Source organism: Protomyctophum parallelum, assembly GCF_964188405.1.
Source record: "Protomyctophum parallelum genome assembly, chromosome: 20".
NCBI classification, from domain to species: domain Eukaryota; kingdom Metazoa; phylum Chordata; class Actinopteri; order Myctophiformes; family Myctophidae; genus Protomyctophum; species Protomyctophum parallelum.
Genome location: NC_139718.1, coordinates 6862297 through 6881388, shown reverse-complemented (window position 1 = coordinate 6881388; position 19092 = coordinate 6862297). Strand labels below are relative to the sequence as shown.

At 42.9% G+C, this 19092-nt stretch overlaps 1 protein-coding gene across 1 annotated transcript in view; it reads right to left on the bottom strand.

Moving 5' to 3' along the window:
* The window catches only part of kiaa1109 (KIAA1109), a 196078-nt gene extending 191257 nt beyond the window's left edge, over window positions 1–4821 (bottom strand). The window contains exon 1 of the mRNA XM_083792424.1: window positions 4697–4821. The gene's annotated coding sequence lies outside the window, so the exon portion shown is untranslated. The remainder of the gene's footprint in view (window positions 1–4696) is intronic.
* Between the last annotated feature and the right edge of the window lie 14271 nt (window positions 4822–19092).

Sequence of the window (19092 nt, the reverse complement as noted above, 5' to 3'; positions counted from 1 at the left end):
AGTATGTCAAATGGAGAATTGTCCAGCAGCTGAGATTATTACATTTTGTCACATGTGATCGATCAATCAATCAATCAATCACTGATGACCAGGTGATCATTCACCCCTTGACCACTGACTAGCTGTCAGTCACAATCAGCTACATCGGTCTGTGTCGTCAGGCCAAGTTTCACAGCAAGAAACCATTAACATAATAATAATAAAACGCCTGTTAATAACATGCCTAAAGTCATGAAAGGAGTGCAACAGCTAGAGTGTGACAGTCGATGTATCTTTCACTGTCACGTTAAGAGATAAACATCAAGCTAGCATCAGTGATGAATTGTTAGAAAGGCAACATAATGAACAATTATGTTGTCATCAGCTGTGAATAATAACCATAACCCATTCTGGGCGGGAACCCCTTTTGGTGTTTTAAGCATTACGTTATGCTTTAGCTGTTGAGAAATAGCAGATCTACAAGCTCGTAGCGCTGCACCTCGCTACGAGCTTGTAGATCTGCTATTTTAGAAAAATCGTGAAAATGTGGCAAATCTTTGAATATATATTATTTCAGAGCAAACGTTTTTAACTCAAATGTTGCTTCTGGGGGGGGGGGGGGGGGGGGTCCTTGGATCAACATATTTTCAGATGGGGGTCTGCGGCCAAATACAGATAATTCTGGGGGTCCTTGACATGGAAAAGGTTGAGCACCATGACTGACTTAGAAACATGGGCTTTTCAGAAAACTTTTAGGGTTTAGAAGCGCCTGTTGTTGATGTTGGCGTTGTCTTCAACACAATTACCACAGCACCCGTTTGTCTTTATAAAACACCCACTGACTGCATGGTCTTATCATGTTGTCTTTATAACAAATACATCAACACTGATGCATGCTTCAAGTTGCTTATTGATATCATGTTTCTTCATGACATATTTGCTAGCCAGTTGTTCTGTCCTCTTCAATTGAGGTGCATTTTATAAAGGCTCATACATAGTCTGGATTTTCGGTGGTTATGGTGACCACCGAACTACAACATGACGTCACGAGCCGCGGTGAAGAGCAAACCACCGCCACCGCTCCAGCCCTTCTCTCTGTTTTTACTCACCACCGCTCAACGTTATTTCAGCTCCGGTGGTCAGCTCACCACCGGAGCGGTGGTCACCTCACCACCGAAAATCCAAACTATGAATAGGCCTTAACACAATCATTCTAGCTTGCTGTTGTCTTTATAACATGATAGCTAGTTGTTATGTTGTCTTTATAACAACCATGCTAGGTATTGTCTCTTTATAATATGATGTTGGAACCTCTCTTGGGGTAGAGGGAGTTTCCGCCTGGAGCTTAAATGATGCTATTGTTGCTGTTGTTGTTGTATTTATAAGTTATAAAGGATATTCCATGTTTAACGTAATTCCAAAGTGTTTAGCCTACATTGTTTAAGTCATAGACGCATGCGGTTTTTATGAACGTTGGCTAAAAGCATGTTGTTTTTATTATTCCACTACCACCCGGCACCACTACCACTGTCATGTGGTAGCTGGAAACAACCGAAACAACTTCCTCTTCCTCTTCAAAATAAAAGCTGCATGTAACAATACTTTTATTTCTTAAGTGAACTACAGGATGTAGTAGACGCAGGCTGTGTAGTACATGGTATAGTGGGCTTGGAAGGATAAATCAAACAGAAGGCAGGAGAAATAAACTCCGCAGGCAGTCGGGGCTTTATTATTTTTAAATCTTGCCAACAGAATGAACAGGGACACATTATAATAACGGGATTACTTTTTTGGAAAAGTAACTAAGTAACTAACTACTATATTGCAAAACTAACTAGTAAGTTTATTCCGTTACCAATAAAAGTAGTCCGTTACATAACGTCGTTATTAATAGCGCCGTTACACCCAACACTGTTTATAACATAATGACGCTATAGCTGTCATGTTGTCAAGTTATAACACAATCATGATGACAACCATGACTCTATAACTAACCATAGCACTGTAGTATAGATAGTTCCTGTGTTGTCTTCATAACATATAATAATGCTAGCTAGTATAGATAGTTCCTGTGTTGTCTTCATAACATAATGATGCTAGCTAGTATAGATAGTTCCTCTGTTGTCTTCATAACATATAATGATGCTAGCTAGTATAGATAGTTCCTGTGTTGTCTTCATAACATATAATGATGCTAGCTAGTATAGATAGTTCCTCTGTTGTCTTCATAACATATAATAATGCTAGCTAGTATAGATAGTTCCTGTGTTGTCTTCATAACATAATGATGCTAGCTAGTATAGATAGTTCCTCTGTTGTCTTCATAACATATAATGATGCTAGCTAGTATAGATAGTTCCTGTGTTGTCTTCATAACATATAATGATGCTAGCTAGTATAGATAGTTCCTCTGTTGTCTTCATAACATATAATGATGCTAGCTAGTATAGATAGTTCCTCTGTTGTCTTCATAACATATAATGATGCTAGCTAGTATAGATAGTTCCTGTGTTGTCTTCATAACATATAATGATGCTAGCTAGTATAGATAGTTCCCCTGTTGTCTTCATAACATATAATGATGCTAGCTAGTATAGATAGTTCCTCTGTTGTCTTCATAACATATAATGATGCTAGCTAGTATAGATAGTTCCTGTGTTGTCTTCATAACATATAATGATGCTAGCTAGTATAGATAGTTCCTCTGTTGTCTTCATAACATATAATGATGCTAGCTAGTATAGATAGTTCCTGTGTTGTCTTCATAACATATAATGATGCTAGCTAGTATAGATAGTTCCTCTGTTGTCTTCATAACATATAATGATGCTAGCTAGTATAGATAGTTCCTGTGTTGTCTTCATAACATATAATGATGCTAGCTAGTATAGATAGTTCCTGTGTTGTCTTCATAACATATAATGATGCTAGCTAGTATAGATAGTTCCTCTGTTGTCTTCATAACATATAATGATGCTAGCTAGTATAGATAGTTCCTGTGTTGTCTTCATAACATATAATGATGCTAGCTAGTATAGATAGTTCCTGTGTTGTCTTCATAACATATAATGATGCTAGCTAGTATAGATAGTTCCTCTGTTGTCTTCATAACATAATGATGCTAGCTAGTATAGATAGTTCCTCTGTTGTCTTCATAACATAATGATGCTAGCTAGTATAGATAGTTCCTCTGTTGTCTTCATAACATAATGATGCTAGCTAGTATAGATAGTTCCTGTGTTGTCTTCATAACATAATGATGCTAGCTAGTATAGATAGTTCCTGTGTTGTCTTCATAACATAATGATGCTAGCTAGTATAGATAGTTCCTCTGTTGTCTTCATAACATAATGATGCTAGCTAGTATAGATAGTTCCTCTGTTGTCTTCATAACATAATGATGCTAGCTAGTATAGATAGTTCCTGTGTTGTCTTCATAACATAATGATGCTAGCTAGTATAGATAGTTCCTGTGTTGTCTTCATAACATAATGATGCTAGCTAGTAGATAGTAGCTGTGTTGTCTTCATAACTAATGATGCTAGCTAGTATAGATAGTTCCTGTGTTGTCTTCATAACATAATGATGCTAGCTAGTAGATAGTACCTGTGTTGTCTTCATAACATATAATGATGCTAGCTAGTATAGATAGTTCCTGTGTTGTCTTCATAACTAATGATGCTAGCTAGTATAGATAGTTCCTCTGTTGTCTTCATAATATAATGATGCTAGCTAGTATAGATAGTTCCTCTGTTGTCTTCATAACATAATGATGCTAGCTAGTATAGATAGTTCCTGTGTTGTCTTCATAACATAATGATGCTAGCTAGTATAGATAGTACATGTGTTGTCTTCATAACATAATGATGCTAGCTAGTATAGATAGTTCCTGTGTTGTCTTCATAACATAATGATGCTAGCTAGTATAGATAGTTCCTGTGTTGTCTTCATAACATATAATGATGCTAGCTAGTATAGATAGTTCCTGTGTTGTCTTCATAACATATAATGATGCTAGCTAGTATAGATAGTTCCTGTGTTGTCTTCATAACATATAATGATGCTAGCTAGTATAGATAGTTCCTGTGTTGTCTTCATAACATATAATGATGCTAGCTAGTATAGATAGTTCCTGTGTTGTCTTCATAACATAATGATGCTAGCTAGTATAGATAGTTCCTCTGTTGTCTTCATAACATAATAATGCTAGCTAGTATAGATAGTTCCTGTGTTGTCTTCATAACTAATGATGCTAGCTAGTATAGATAGTTCCTCTGTTGTCTTCATAACATAATGATGCTAGCTAGTAGATAGTAGCTGTGTTGTCTTCATAACTAATGATGCTAGCTAGTATAGATATAGTTCCTGTGCTGTCTTCATAACATATAATGATGCTAGCAGCTTATTGTTTATCATGCTGTCTCTGACAACAGCCCCATCAAGCCATCATAGCTGTTAGCTTGCAGGGCTAACGCCAGCAGGCCGCGCCCAATACATAGCAACATTGATTGATTGATTGATTGAAATATTTATTAACAGTTTGCAGAATTACAGTACATTTCAAGCACAGACTCAAAACAAAGACTGTTAACTGTGAGTGGACGACACAATTAAGCATTACACTTGTTTACAAGAGGGTCCACCATGTTCAATCCCACCGGTTTGTGTGCGAGCGTGTGCGTGTGTTCATATATGATTGTGAATAACCATCACATACCTGGTTGCACTCTGATGTAGCTCGAGGTTTCATGTTGCTCCGCTCTTACAACGTTGTGTTGTTGTGAAGCATTAGCATGATGCTAACAGGAGCTCTGTGTGTGTCTGCAGTGCCTAGTACTACCCTAGTATAGTCTGACAGCCAGTGTTGCCAGATTCCGTGATGGAAACAAGCCTACTCACTTACCTACAGCATGCAGTGCCATTCATTCATTGTCAATGGAAGACGGCATGCGACATATGACGTTGTAAAGACGCAATGATGCATGTACAGCTGCTCCAGTCCAAATCAACTCACAGTCTATGCTCACAACGCGTCTTTGCGTCTGCCCGTGTGAACGCAACCATTCTGGGCTCGTTTCCAAAGTGTATAGTTGAACTAGTGTAGTATTAGTTGAAAAACACTTTGGAAACGAGCCCCGCAAAGCCACAACTTGAACTATAGCAATATTTACAATTACAAGCAACCTTTACAGGGGGGGGGGGGGGGAGACAATTAGCTTGTAATAAGCGGACATGGCAACACTGTGAAGAAAGTGAGGCGTAGTGTCAGAATCACGCACACACACGCGCACGCGCACACTCACACAAACACACTACACAATTTTGGTAGTAGCTAGTATTTTAATATAAGCTAGTCCTTTGCTACTCTGAAGGGATATCACAACCCTGCCCAACATAGGCTACATTATTTCTGTTTTCTCAATAGTGATCTTTGCCCCTGAGGTCCATAATATTATTTTAATACTGTTCATATTTCTGACCGTAAAATGAAACGTGTCATCCACATATTGTTGGAATACACTTTGACCATTACCAAGGTTCAAGGTTCAAATTGAACCTTGAAAGGTTAAAATTAAATATTCAAATTGAAAGGTTCAAATTCAGGTGAAAATGCATTGTGCAAAAAACAGTATGTACAACAGCTACATAGTCTAGTGTCAAGTAATGTATGTAGTGCTTAAATCTATCATCTCTAAAACTAAAACTACTGAAAAGTCCAAGATCTGGTGCAGAAATGCAGAACCCATTTAATTTGCCTCAGACATAGGCCTATGGCCAAATAGTACCTGGAATTTCCACATATTTCATCTCTGTGTCACTTTTGACCAGGGTTGCTAAAGGGTTCTGTGGAAACACTATACAAGAACCTTGTCTCACTGACCTTTCCAAAGGAAAGGTGTCAGTTAGAACTACATTACACTTTACACAGCTCTTGGCATTACTACTATAGAGAGAGTATGCAAATGCATGTGTCATGGAACATATTCCCTGTTTCTGCTTACTGCCACTAGGTGGCATAGTTGCTACATCATTCTTTAAGTTAGTACCTCCCTGTCTCCAGGGGGTGCTGTTTATTTGAATGTGCTGCAGTCCTTATAGTACAGGAAGTGATCCTGGTTCTGCCATTTTCTACATGTTGAGAACACAGCAACATGTTTGTGTGTTCTCTGAAGTTCCATCCAAAGCCATCTGCTGGTTTCTAGCCCTTTGAGTGGCAAAATGTGTAAGTCGATGTATTGTCTACCATTGTGACATTATAATTTTGGACATATTGTGACATATGTTCTACTTGCTTGTATAATTTCTTGCCATGCATAGCAGGGATGTTAGTTTTGGCCTTGAGCCTACTTTGAGCCTATGTAAATGCTATTTACATTACTTGTCCTTACGTGTTGATTATTTACAGTTGTATCAAATACCTACATTATACTGCCTTCAGTGCCTTGTTATTCTTATCTGTAACAAGTGGTTTGTATTTTGTGTATTTATATGTTCTCTCTGTATTTCTTTGTTTCAGTTTTACACTTTCCTATATTAAATCCGGTCCATGTACAACACTTATGCCTGTTCTTTGGAGGATACTTATGGGAGAGAGTTTAGCTGGCTGTGGAACCCAATTAGGACACAGAGTCACGTTGGGTGAAACAGCACAGTAAAAACATTGCGCTCTGCGAGGGATCACAACCAGCTATTGGACATTGGCTAGAGAGCCAGTCACCCCTTTGAGTGGCTAGTGCAATCATTAGCACTCTGCGAGGGACGTACACTCATCTTCACCAGCCCTATCCAGTCAACATAATGGAGACATCACAGGTATGGAAGCAAGTGAATGAGGAAACAAAGTCATCCTCCACTCACTCAAAGTCATCAAGAAAGCTGACTGTTGGATCATCAGCACGATCTTCAAGATCATCTTCATCAACCCAACTCAGAATGGCAGCAGCACGAGCGATGGCTAAAGCACAGGCCGCTAAAGTCAGAGCAGCCTATGCTTACAAAGAAATGAACATTAAGATTGAGATGGCCCGCATAGAAGCCAATGCGACCATGGAAAGGGCCTGCTTAGAAGCTGATGCTCTCAAGGCCAGAGCAAAGGTGTTGGCGTCGGCTGTCGATCGTCGTGATGGCGGCGCCCACGGATTCCCTCGGCGTGGGGCCGGCGCCGTCATGCCTGTTTGCCGTGACGGCATCGTCCACCCGTCAACACGCCATGGTGACATCAGCATCGCTACCGCTCATCAGGATGACATCAGCATCGCTACCGCTCATCAGGATGACATCAGCATCGCCACCGCTCATCAGGATGACATCAGCATCGCCACCGCTCATCAGGATGACATCAGCATCGCTACCGCTCATCAGGATGACATCAGCATCGCTACCGCTCATCAGGATGACATCAGCATCGCTACCGCTCATCAGGATGACATCAGCATCGCCACCGCTCATCAGGATGACATCAGCATCGCTACCGCTCATCATGATGACATCAGCTTCGCTACCGCTCATCAGGATGACATCAGCATCGCTACCGCTCATCAGGATGACATCAGCATCGCTACCGCTCATCAGGATGACATCAGCATCGCTACCGCTCATCAGGATGACATCAGCATCGCTACCGCTCATCAGGATGACATCAGCATCGCTACCGCTCATCAGGATGACATCAGCATCGCTACCGCTCATCAGGATGACATCAGCATCGCTCCCGCTCATCAGGATGACATCAGCATCGCCACCGCTCATCAGGATGACATCAGCATCGCTACCGCTCATCAGGATGACATCAGCATCGCTACCGCTCATCAGGACGACATCAGCATCGCCACCGCTCATCAGGATGACATCAGCATCGCTACCGCTCATCAGGATGACATCAGCATCGCTACCGCTCATCAGGATGACATCAGCATCGCTCCCGCTCATCAGGATGACATCAGCATCGCTCCCGCTCATCAGGATGACATCAGCATCGCTCCCGCTCATCAGGATGACATCAGCATCGCTCCCGCTCATCAGGATGACATCAGCATCGCTCCCGCTCATCAGGATGACATCAGTGACACGTCTGCTCTTCACGATGTCATCATCCACGCACCCACTCACCGTGATAACATCATCCACGCACCCGCTCAACGTGATATCATCCATGTGCCTGCTCAACGCGATGACATCACTCACGGGTCCCCTCAATGTGATTCCGACCAGCAACGTCTTCAGGAAAAAGACTTCGTCACCCTCAAGTGTGTGGAGTGTTCAAGTGAAAGACACTTTGCAGCTCTTCAACCTGACCTACCCCCACAGTCACCCAATTTCCCCTCTTCCCCTCAAGAGCACAGTTACGGAGACTCAAAAACGCTCTGTCTTACCCGGTCCAACTCAACGACTTGGTGTACATGAACACACCAGGCCAGAGTCACCACATCACCCTGCACAACATGTCAGTCAAGAACATTCTCTACAATGCAAGATTTCCTGCCCAGCTTCAAACCAAGCTACCAGCCTCTGCATTCCCCACTGCTGCTGATGCAGCAACCAGCACACTGACAGTCCTACCCCAGCCAACGACCGCCAAGTTAAGCATGGCTCTCCAATCTTCTGCCCTGACCCTGAGCAGCCAAAGTAATCATAAGGTCCCTTCCTACACTTTCCCATGCCCACAGCCTCCTCCTGCTCCACCCCCATTGCAGAACCAGGCAGTAGAGTTCAGCCAGATACATAAGGTCATCGACTACGTTTCAAGTCTACCAGGACTTTCTCCAAGCCCTTTCCAGAGTGTATTATCATATGTTCAGTGATTGTGTTTTGTGGCATTTTAATTTAATATAATGCCAAGCGGGGAGTGTCATGGAACATATTCCCTGTTTTTGCTTACTGCCACTAGGTGGCATAGTTGCTACATCATTCTTTAAGTTAGTACCTCCCTGTCTCCAGGGGGCGCTGTTTATTTGAATGTGCTGCAGTCCTTATAGTACAGGAAGTGATCCTGGTTCTGCCATTTTCTACATGTTGAGAACACAGCAACATGTTTGTGTGTTCTCTGAAGTTCCATCCAAAGCCATCTGCTGGTTTCTAGCCCTTTGAGTGGCAAAATGTGTAAGTCGATGTATTGTCTACCATTGTGACATTATAATTTTGGACATATTGTGACATATGTTCTACTTGCTTGTATAATTTCTTGCCATGCATAGCAGCGATGTTAGTTTTGGCCTTGAGCCTACTTTGAGCCTCATTTACCCATCAGGACATGCCCCCCTTTCTTGACAGAAAGAAGCACATAAGGTTTCTATGGTGGATTTTTCTGAAACAAAAACTTTGCAGATAGAAAGAGGGTCATTCAAGCTTTTCGTAGCTGCAATGTTGGTGAGTTTAACATTGTTTAATGCAACCAGACAGGACTTTTCTGTTCGGATCTTTAAACAGCCTTCCTTCAAAACAGTCAACAACAAGAAAAGGCAAAACAGTTGGTTCAGTTTCTTTTAATTTCAAGCCTCTTTCCCACAGCATCCCCGCCGTCTGAACTAGCGGCAGCTAATACACATGTAGCCACATAAAGAGGCAGAGGTATGGCAGGGGTTATGACCAAGAACCCCCAAACCCCCATAGTAGTAGCAATTATAATATATTTGCAAATTCGCCGTTTAGTAAAAGCTCCTTTAATAGCTCCTTTACAAGCTGTTAGCGTAAAAGCTCCTTTAATAGCTCCTTTACAAGCTGTTAGCGCTCGGCGAGCGCTATCAGCCGCTTGCTTAATCTTCCCCGGCTTTGGTGGTAGTGCGCCACCTGGCACAGCACCTGGCACAGCACCTGGCACAGCAGGTGGCACAGCACCTGGCACAGCAGGTGGCACAGCACCTGGCACAGCACCTGGCACAGCACCTGGCACAGCACCTGGCACAGCAGGTGGCACAGCACCTGGCACAGCACCTGGCACAGCACCTGGCACAGCACCTGGCACAGCACCTGGCACAGCAGGTGGCACAGCACATGGCACAGCAGGTGGCACAGCACCTGGCACAGCACCTGGCACAGCACCTGGCACAGCAGGTGGCACAGCACCTGGCACAGCACCTGGCACAGCACCTGGCACAGCACCTGGCACAGCACCTGGCACAGCAGGTGGCACAGCACCTGGCACAGCACCTGGCACAGCACCTGGCACAGCAGGTGGCACAGCACATGGCACAGCAGGTGGCACAGCAGGTGGCCCAGCAGGTGGCACAGCAGGTGGCACAGCAGGTGGCACAGCAGGTGGCACAGCAGGTGGCACAGCACCTGGCACAGCAGGTGGCACAGCAGGTGGCACAGCAGGTGGCACAGCAGGTGGCACAGCAGGTGGCACAGCAGGTGGCACAGCAGGTGGCACAGCAGGTGGCACAGCAGGTGGCACAGCACCTGGCACAGCAGGTGGCACAGCAGGTGGCACAGCAGGTGGCACAGCAGGTGGCACAGCAGGTGGCACAGCTGGTGCTGGGACTGGTCGTGGTCCTTGTCCTAGTAGTCCTGTTAACCCGTACCCTATCCCTATCCCTAACCCAAACCCAAACACTAACCCAAAGTCGCCCATGTACCCCATTGTCGTCATCTTCGGTTTCCTGGAAAATACAGGACATTACCTTTTAATTCAAAATAAACAATAAACAACTCAGGTTGAATGGTCTTTCTGCACTAAGTAGCATACATTTTGCATAACTTAAATCCAAATCCGTTACACATGCACTTTGTCTAACTTCTACAGAAAAACCTGTAGCCTTTTTAATTAATAAAATGTAAATGTCTCCAATCTGTATAGTAAAGTATATGTTAATATAATAACCTACTGTGCACCAAAATTGCAGATTGAATGTGGATTGATTGATTGAAATATTTATTAACAGTTTGTAGAATTAAAGTACATTTTAAGCGCAAACTCAATACAGAGACTGTTAACTGTGAGTGGACGACCCAATTAAGCATTACACTTGTTTACAACAGGGTCCACATTGTTCAATTCATCAAAACATTTAGAGTCATACAAATAGACACTTCTATGTAGTTAAAGAACAGAACAGGAATTCATCATGTAGGAAGCAAAAAGGGAAAGGATACATACAGTGAGGGGAAAAGGGGGGGGCGGTGGGGGGATTCAGATTTTACAGAGGCCAGTTTCGAATTGCAGCCGTCCGTAGGTGCCCTTTGAGAGCGGTTTTGAAGGAGTCAAGGGATTCACATGTCTTAATGACTGTTGGTAGGGCGTTCCACATTTTGGTGGCATAGGAGCGAAAAGAATTTAGTCCCTTGTTTGTGCCGAATCTGGGTTGTACATGGTTTGTTGCACTCCCTCTGGTGTTGTGGGTGTGAACTTCGTTTACATTAAGGAAGTATTTAGACAGGTACATGGGTATCTTGGTGGTGTATCGAATCTTGTGGACCAGACCCATTGCAAGAAGCTGTACTCTGTCGTCGACCCTAAGCCATCCCAGCCTGTCAAAGTGGGCAGGGGTGAGGTGGGTGAGACCAAGTAGGAGCCTGACCAGTTTGTTTTGGGAGGTCTGGAGCCTTGTTTTAAGGGCCTTTGAGGTGCTGTGGTACCAAGAGGTGGATGCATAGTCAAAGATACCTTGTACGAGGGCTCCTGTTAAGGTCTTCAAGGTGTTTTTGCTGACCAGTGAGGAGATCCTGTAAAGGAATCTTGTTCTTTGATTGGATATGAGAGAGAGAGAGAGAGAATTAACATACGCAACTACACCATATTATACTGTATTCCTAAATACTCTTCAAGTTAGTATTGTCATCTTTATTTATACAAAAATACAGTAATACACCACATACATATATAATAATAATCTAGATTCATACCATGTAGGTAAACCAAGAACCTAACCTACCTCTACTTAGGTATCTGCCTATTAGACTCTATCTAACCTAATGGTGCGTTCACACATGGAGCAGCTACATGCATCGCTCCGTCTTTGCAACGTCGTGTCGCTGGCTTCTATTGACAATGAATAGTACTTTAGGGCATCTTTTACATCTGCCCGTGTGACCGCAACATAATATTGGCGCTGACGTTACATAGAACACAAACGCACTTAAATGTATGTCAGGGGATATTAAAAAAATCTGGGAATACATTTCTTACCAAGAATTTTCTTCGCCAATGTGTTTGTAAAGGTGTCTACTTATCCCACATTGGTTGATATTCAACCACCCTAGGGGGATTTTTTGACAGCTGCCAAGAAAATTCTTAAGAAATGTATTCCCAGATTTGACATTATACTGATAATATTCCCTGATACCTGTAGTCCCCGTTACCGGCCTCAGCTGCCTGACTCAGACGACACATAGAGCCCCCCCCCCCCCCCCCCTCGTTTGGTACTTTATTTACAGTTTGCTAATGAAGTGTATACTCTGAATATATTCTTTGAGGTTTGGCCTTATATCAAACATACATGCTCAGTCTTTTAATTAATAAATGTGCAACTATTTGAATAAAGGTTGTACACATCAGTGAAATTAACCACTAAATCCCTAATTGAGAGAGTGCAATCCACCACAGCTCATGAAACATATAGGCTGCATGGCTAACAGGGGTTAGTGCTTCACCTACCATATCTCTCCTTTCTCTGGCTCTATGACTTATACACCCATGAAAAATGGAAAATATAAATTTCATTGAGTGTATACCATTTGGAATTATACCAATCGGTTGAGATTTCGCTGATTATAGCCAAAGTTAGATATCAACTTTTTGCGCACGGGCCATTGGGACTGTGGCGGCTTGTTTTAAGGGCCTTTGAGGTGCTGTGGTACCAAGAGGTGGATGCATAGTCAAAGATACCTTGTACGAGGGCTCCTGTTAAGGTCTTCAAGGTGTTTTTGCTGACCAGTGAGGAGATCCTGTAAAGGAATCTTGTTCTTTGATTGGATATGAGAGAGAGAGAGAGAGAGAGAGAGAGAGAGAGAGAGAGAGAGAGTTAACATACGCAACTACACCATATTATACTGTATTCCTAAATACTCTTCAAGTTAGTATTGTCATCTTTATTTATACAAAAATACAGTACCGGTAATACACCACATACATATATAATAATAATCTAGATTCATACCATATAGGTAAACCAAGAACCTAACCTACCTACTTAGGTATCTGCCTATCAGACTATCTAACCTAATGGTGGGCATACTTTAGGGCATCTTTTACATCTGCCCGTGTGACCGCAACATAATATTGGCGCTGACGTTACATAGAACACAAACGCACTTAAATGTATGTCAGGGGATATTAAAAAAATCTGGGAATAAATTTCTTACCAAGAATTTTCTTCGCCAATGTGTTTGTAAAGGTGTCTACTTATCCCACATTGGTTGATATTCAACCACCCTAGGGGCATTTTTTGACAGCTGCCAAGAAAATTCTTAAGAAATGTATTCGCCACGGTATTTATAAAGTGATCGCAAACAGCTGATCCTTCCTTAATTTTGTTCTCACGTTAATAAATGTCACGGCTGAATTTGATCTGGCACGCCCTAAGAAATCAAGCCTCGCCCTCGTTTTTGCGACATGAACAACGGCAATACGTTTCCTGAAACCATGGTTACATGAAAAAAATGAGGATAATATTGAGATTTGAGCTTGATGAGGGAACATCCAGGTCATGTGCTGCAACATAATAATAGTTAGTAGTTCCAATCTAGGCTTGCATATTTCTCTATTGAAGCGGCATCTATTTGTTCACAATTTCTCATTTCTCAAGTTTGAGACATTTCATAAATTTTAGGGACTTCTACTCAAGTGATTTGTTTATGTTTTCCCACCCTTGATAAGTGAAGTAAAAATAAAACTAATGTGATACTGTAGATTTCATTAGTTTTATTTCCCCCCGTTTGGGACACCATATATGTTTTGTGCCATAACTCCACGATTATGCAAGCTACATTTACACAATTGGTATTGCTGGATTCAGTAGAACCTCACCTTTCCTACAAGCCATCATATGTGTTGCTATGACAATCCATTCCAGAGTCACTACAAAGTAGAGAAGACATCTACATAGATGTACAATTCCGCCTACTGTAAGTATGTGTTCAAATGACTATATCTCATATTGACATTCAGATATTGACATTCAGTCTTTTCTAGAATGTAGAGGTATGTTCTGGCTTCAAGTATGCCAAGTTTTGAACCTCTCAGAGCTTCCATTGTGAATCTACATGCCTTTAAGTGCCTCAACCACCAGACGGACAGGCTTTATTTTTAGTTTGAGGTGTATAACTTTAAATAACAATTTCACCACTTTTGCAGTAAAATATTTTTATACAAGAATCCATTTCATGTATGGGAGGCCTTAGAGATGAGGAAAAACTATGTTGTGTTTGGTCCTAACTCCGGGAGGGGTATCTCGAAAACTAAAGCACTTTTTGACTGTTTGTTGCAGGACTAATGGTGTTTAGGTTTAAACGTGTCACATGTTCCAGGGATTTACAGTGTACTACTACTACTACTACTAGTAGTAGTACACGATGGTCATGACATTTCGGTAGGCACAAAAATAAATAGAAATATAGCCTGCATAAACAAATCATATAAATGCATGCACTGAAGGAATTATAATGCATTCTAATGTTATAATTTATGAATACACACATGGGCACTTTATTTTTGTAATCTGAACATTTGTGTAGGCGTTCTTACAAACGTATACAGTCAAACTGTCAAATTATGTTTTTATTGTATTTTATTAGCACCGTGACGTCACTGACGTAGAAGTGGATGGGGGGGGGGAGATTTCCGTAAAGTATACACGCAATAACAACGTATATAAATGGATCGGGGGGGGGTAATCAGTATCGTATCCACGGATTCATATCATATCATGTCATATTACTGTTGTGTATTTGAATTGCAATGCTGATTTAATTTATTTTTTTGTAACAAATGTGTCAAATTAATCTGGATGGGGCCTATGAATTATTACATAAGAATTAGTCTATTATTTCCAATAACCTTATATAGATTTCACTGTGACGGATACAAAGTTTCATGATGAACGGATGGGTTCTAACCTGGCGGCACTGGGCAAGCTTCCCGAAATTGTCTTCGGTCCCGAAGACAATATAGCCGTGGGGGATGTTATGCTTGGACAGAAACTCATCCCCCCCCCCAGCTCACGGCCCATTCTCCCACAACGGCCACGTCTTGGAGGGTATGTGGGATAGGGGGCATGAGGCTGGCCCGTCTCCTCTCCAGGCGCGTCCTTACGGCCTCAAATGGAGGCATATCCGCGAGGTTGCGTGCCTGGGCCAGGATCTGATTTAAAAACATTATAGGGTTATGTTTCGTTCATATATTGACTTGCAGAATTAAGTTTGACAAGCATCATGCTACAGAATATATCATTACCTGGTCATAGACCCGTCTGGATGGGAGAGACGGATCTGCGGCCACGTGGCGCAGCATTTGCTCTATCAGAGCAGTTGTGGCCACCAAATCCGTCTCCTCTCCATGCCCATGTTGGCCAGGTCCGTTGATAATGCGGATTTGGGGGTCATCCGCCTCAACATCGAAGGCATTGGTGGTTAAATACACCCGGCACCCTGTTCTCCCACACCGCCAGTAAATTCGGTCATTCCGAACCTTATTCCTAAGGTAACGGAATTCTCCAATTACCAGCACCCTGCCACCCCGACTGTTTGCTATCTGCATATACGGATCCATCATGAAAGAAAGAAATACCACGAGATTCTGTTATTTTATACTAGCCTAAACAGGTGATATTCGTAAAAGTAATTGCGCTCTGATTAATTCAGGGTCTGCGCGTAAAAGTGATTGGCCTCTACAAATTAATACATGGGAGCTTGTGCGTTAAAGTGATTGGCCTCCAATAATCCGCAGGAGATGTGCATATAGCCTAAACGTGATTTCTCCCTTCTAATTGACACAGGGACTGTGCGTAAAACTGTTTGGACTCTACAAAATAATACAGGAGCTTGTGCGTAAAACTGTTTGGACTCTACAAAATAATACAGGAGCTTGTGCGTAAAACTGTTTCAGTTCAACAGATCCCTGGCAGTCAATAAGCTTGCATGGTTGTTTATTATTATTATACTAGTGTTTACACATGGGAATACGTACAGTGCGTCCGGAAAATATGGATTATTTTTCGTCGCACAAGGGTGTACGCGATGTACAAGACCACGGATGAGAAGCGTGCACAAATAAATCAGGAAACATTCTCATATATCTCTCTCTCGATGATCAATAGATGCGATGTGTGTGTGTGTGTGTGTGTGTGTGTGTGTGTGTGTGTGTGTGTGTGTGTGTGTGTGTGTGTGTGTGTGTGTGTGTGTGCGTGCGTGTGTGTGCATATGCGGCGGGTACGTAAGGCTAGGGAAGGCTTAGCCTTCCCAAAAATTATGCTGGGTATTTTTTTAAATATATATAATATATGTGCGCAGCATTATAGAAGGCTATTGTGTGTGTGTGTGTGTTGTCGCTGCCCCCTGGTGATCGCTGATCGGATAGGCTATAGCTATACATACAGCAACTGGCCAACCTCGTCCTTCCAGTCGCTTTGTAGCAAAGATCGAGTAGCGCGCGCTGGTTTGTTTTGGGAAACTTTGATTGATTGATTGAAATATTTATTAACAGTTTGTAGAATTTACAGTACATTTTAAGCACAAACTCAATACAAAGACTGTCAACTGTGAGTGGACGACCCAATTAAGCATTACACTTGTTTACAACAGGGTCCACATTGTTCAATTCATCAAAACATTTAAAGACATACAAACATTTAGAGACATACAAATAGACATTTCTATGTAGCTAAATTCATCATATGGGAAGCAAAAAAGGGAAAAGATACAATATACAGTGAGGGAAAATGGGGTGGGGGGGGTGGGGGGGATTCAGATTTTACAGAGGCCAGTTTCGAATTGCAGCCATCCGTAGGTGCCCTTTGAGAGCGGTTTTGAAGGAGTCAAGGGATTCACATGTCTTAATGACTGTTGGTAGGGCGTTCCACATTTTGGTGGCATAGGAGCGAAAAGAATTTAGTCCCTTGTTTGTGCCGAATCTGGGTTGTACATGGTTTGTTGCACTCCCTCTGGTGTTGTGGGTGTGGACTTCGTTTACATTAAGGAAGTATTTAGACAGGTACATGGGTATCTTGGTGGTGTATCGAATCTTGTGGACCAGACCCATTGCAAGATGCTGTACTCTGTCGACGACCCTAAGCCATCCCAGCCTGTCAAAGTGGGCAGGGGTGAGGTGGGTTCGGGGGGTGAGGCCAAGTAGGAGCCTGACCAGTTTGTTTTGGGAGGTCTGGAGCCTTGTTTTAAGGGCCTTTGAGGTGCTGTGGTACCAAGAGGTGGATGCATAGTCAAAGAAACCTTGTACGAGGGCTCCTGTTTAGGTCTTCAAGGTGTTTTTGCTGACCAGTGAGGAGATCCTGTAAAGGAATCTTGTTCTTTGATTGACTTTTTTGATTACGTTGGTGGCCATCTTATCACCGGAAAGATTGGCCTCCAGGATGGAACCTAGGTAGGTAATTTGATCTTTTCGTGTGATAATATTGTCACCCACTCTAACCAAGAAGCCATCTGCCTTGCTGAGATTACTATTTGATCCGAAGAGGATGGATTCAGTTTTTCCCAGGTGTAAGGATAGTTTGTTATCAGCGAGCCAGGTGCAGATTCTACCGAGTTCAGAGCTGAGGGTCTTTTCAACCTGCAGTTTGTTCCTGTCCGAGACCAGCAGTGCTGAGTCATCTGCGAACAGGAACAAGTTGCAGTCACAAGCTGAAGTCATGTCGTTAACATATATTAGGAACAGTAAAGGCCCTAGTATGCTTCCTTGTGGGACGCCACAGCTCACTGGGAGGGGAGGGGACAGTGTTCCGTTCACCTCCACCATCTGTTCTCTCCCCTCCAGGTAGGATTGCATCCAGCTCACTGATGTGCTATCAAAACCAATAGCTTTAAGCTTGTTAACCAGTATGGAGTGGTTCACGGTGTCAAAAGCCTTTTGGAGGTCCAGCATGACCATGCCGCAGTATTTTCCAGCGTCCACCTCGTGTTTGATGTGGTCGCTCAAATAGAGGAGGCATGTGTCAGTGGAGTGGGATGTTCTGAAACCAGATTGGAACTCGTACAGCAATTTATTAGTGGCAAGATACTTTTCAACCTGTTCATAGACTATTTTTTCCATCACTTTCGAGATGGAGCTTAGAATAGAAATAGGGCGGTAGTTGCCGGGTTCTAATTTACTCCCTTTTTTGTACAAGGGGGTTACTTTGGCCAGTTTAAAATCTTGGGGGACCTGTCCCTGTTTGATGGAGAGGTTAACTATGTGGGTGATGACTGGAGCTATGGAAAAGGCTGAGTCTCTGAGAGCAAGAGTGAGTGGCTGTCAGAACTCAGCACCACCAGTCAATGTCCGCACGGTTCACAGTTCACACCACTGCAGCAACACTGACACGTTCAGCGGAGTGACTGCTGTCTCTGTGCCGTCTTTCAAGAGCCATGAGCCGCGACTCTCGGAGGGGCAGCAACACCGCCGGGTAATCTACACTGACTGACTGATTCAAGACTTGAGAAAAAGACGTCCAAAAGTCGTTGTCTGTGTATAGGCTAATTCATTGGTAAAAGTATGCTAAATAACTCATTTTTAGACCATCTGGGAAATAAATAAATAAATAAATCCGCGGCGGCGGCCTCGCTTCGCTCGGTCGCGAGAGTCCCCCCCCCCCAACGCACTTCTATAGCCTACCCAAAGGTAAAACGCACCCGCCGCCTATGTGTGTGTGCGTGTGGGTGTGTGAGAGAGAGAGAGAGAGCGTGGTAATGCAAGCCCCCCGCCAGTTCATTATAAAAGAGAATTGCATCACATATAGAGGACGTTAAAATAGACAAGTGAAAGATTGAAGTTTATGGTCGACTCAAAGTGAAGTGCCGAGGAACACCATATGGCGCCCCCCCCCCCCCCCCCGCACGGTGGATGTATTGAAGGTCCTGTCGGAATGGGGGTATGTCGGAATGGAGGTATGTCGGAAAGCCGGCATGTAACCCAAACATTTAGTACCTTAGACTATACAACAGATAAAGTATCTCATCAAGTTATAACTT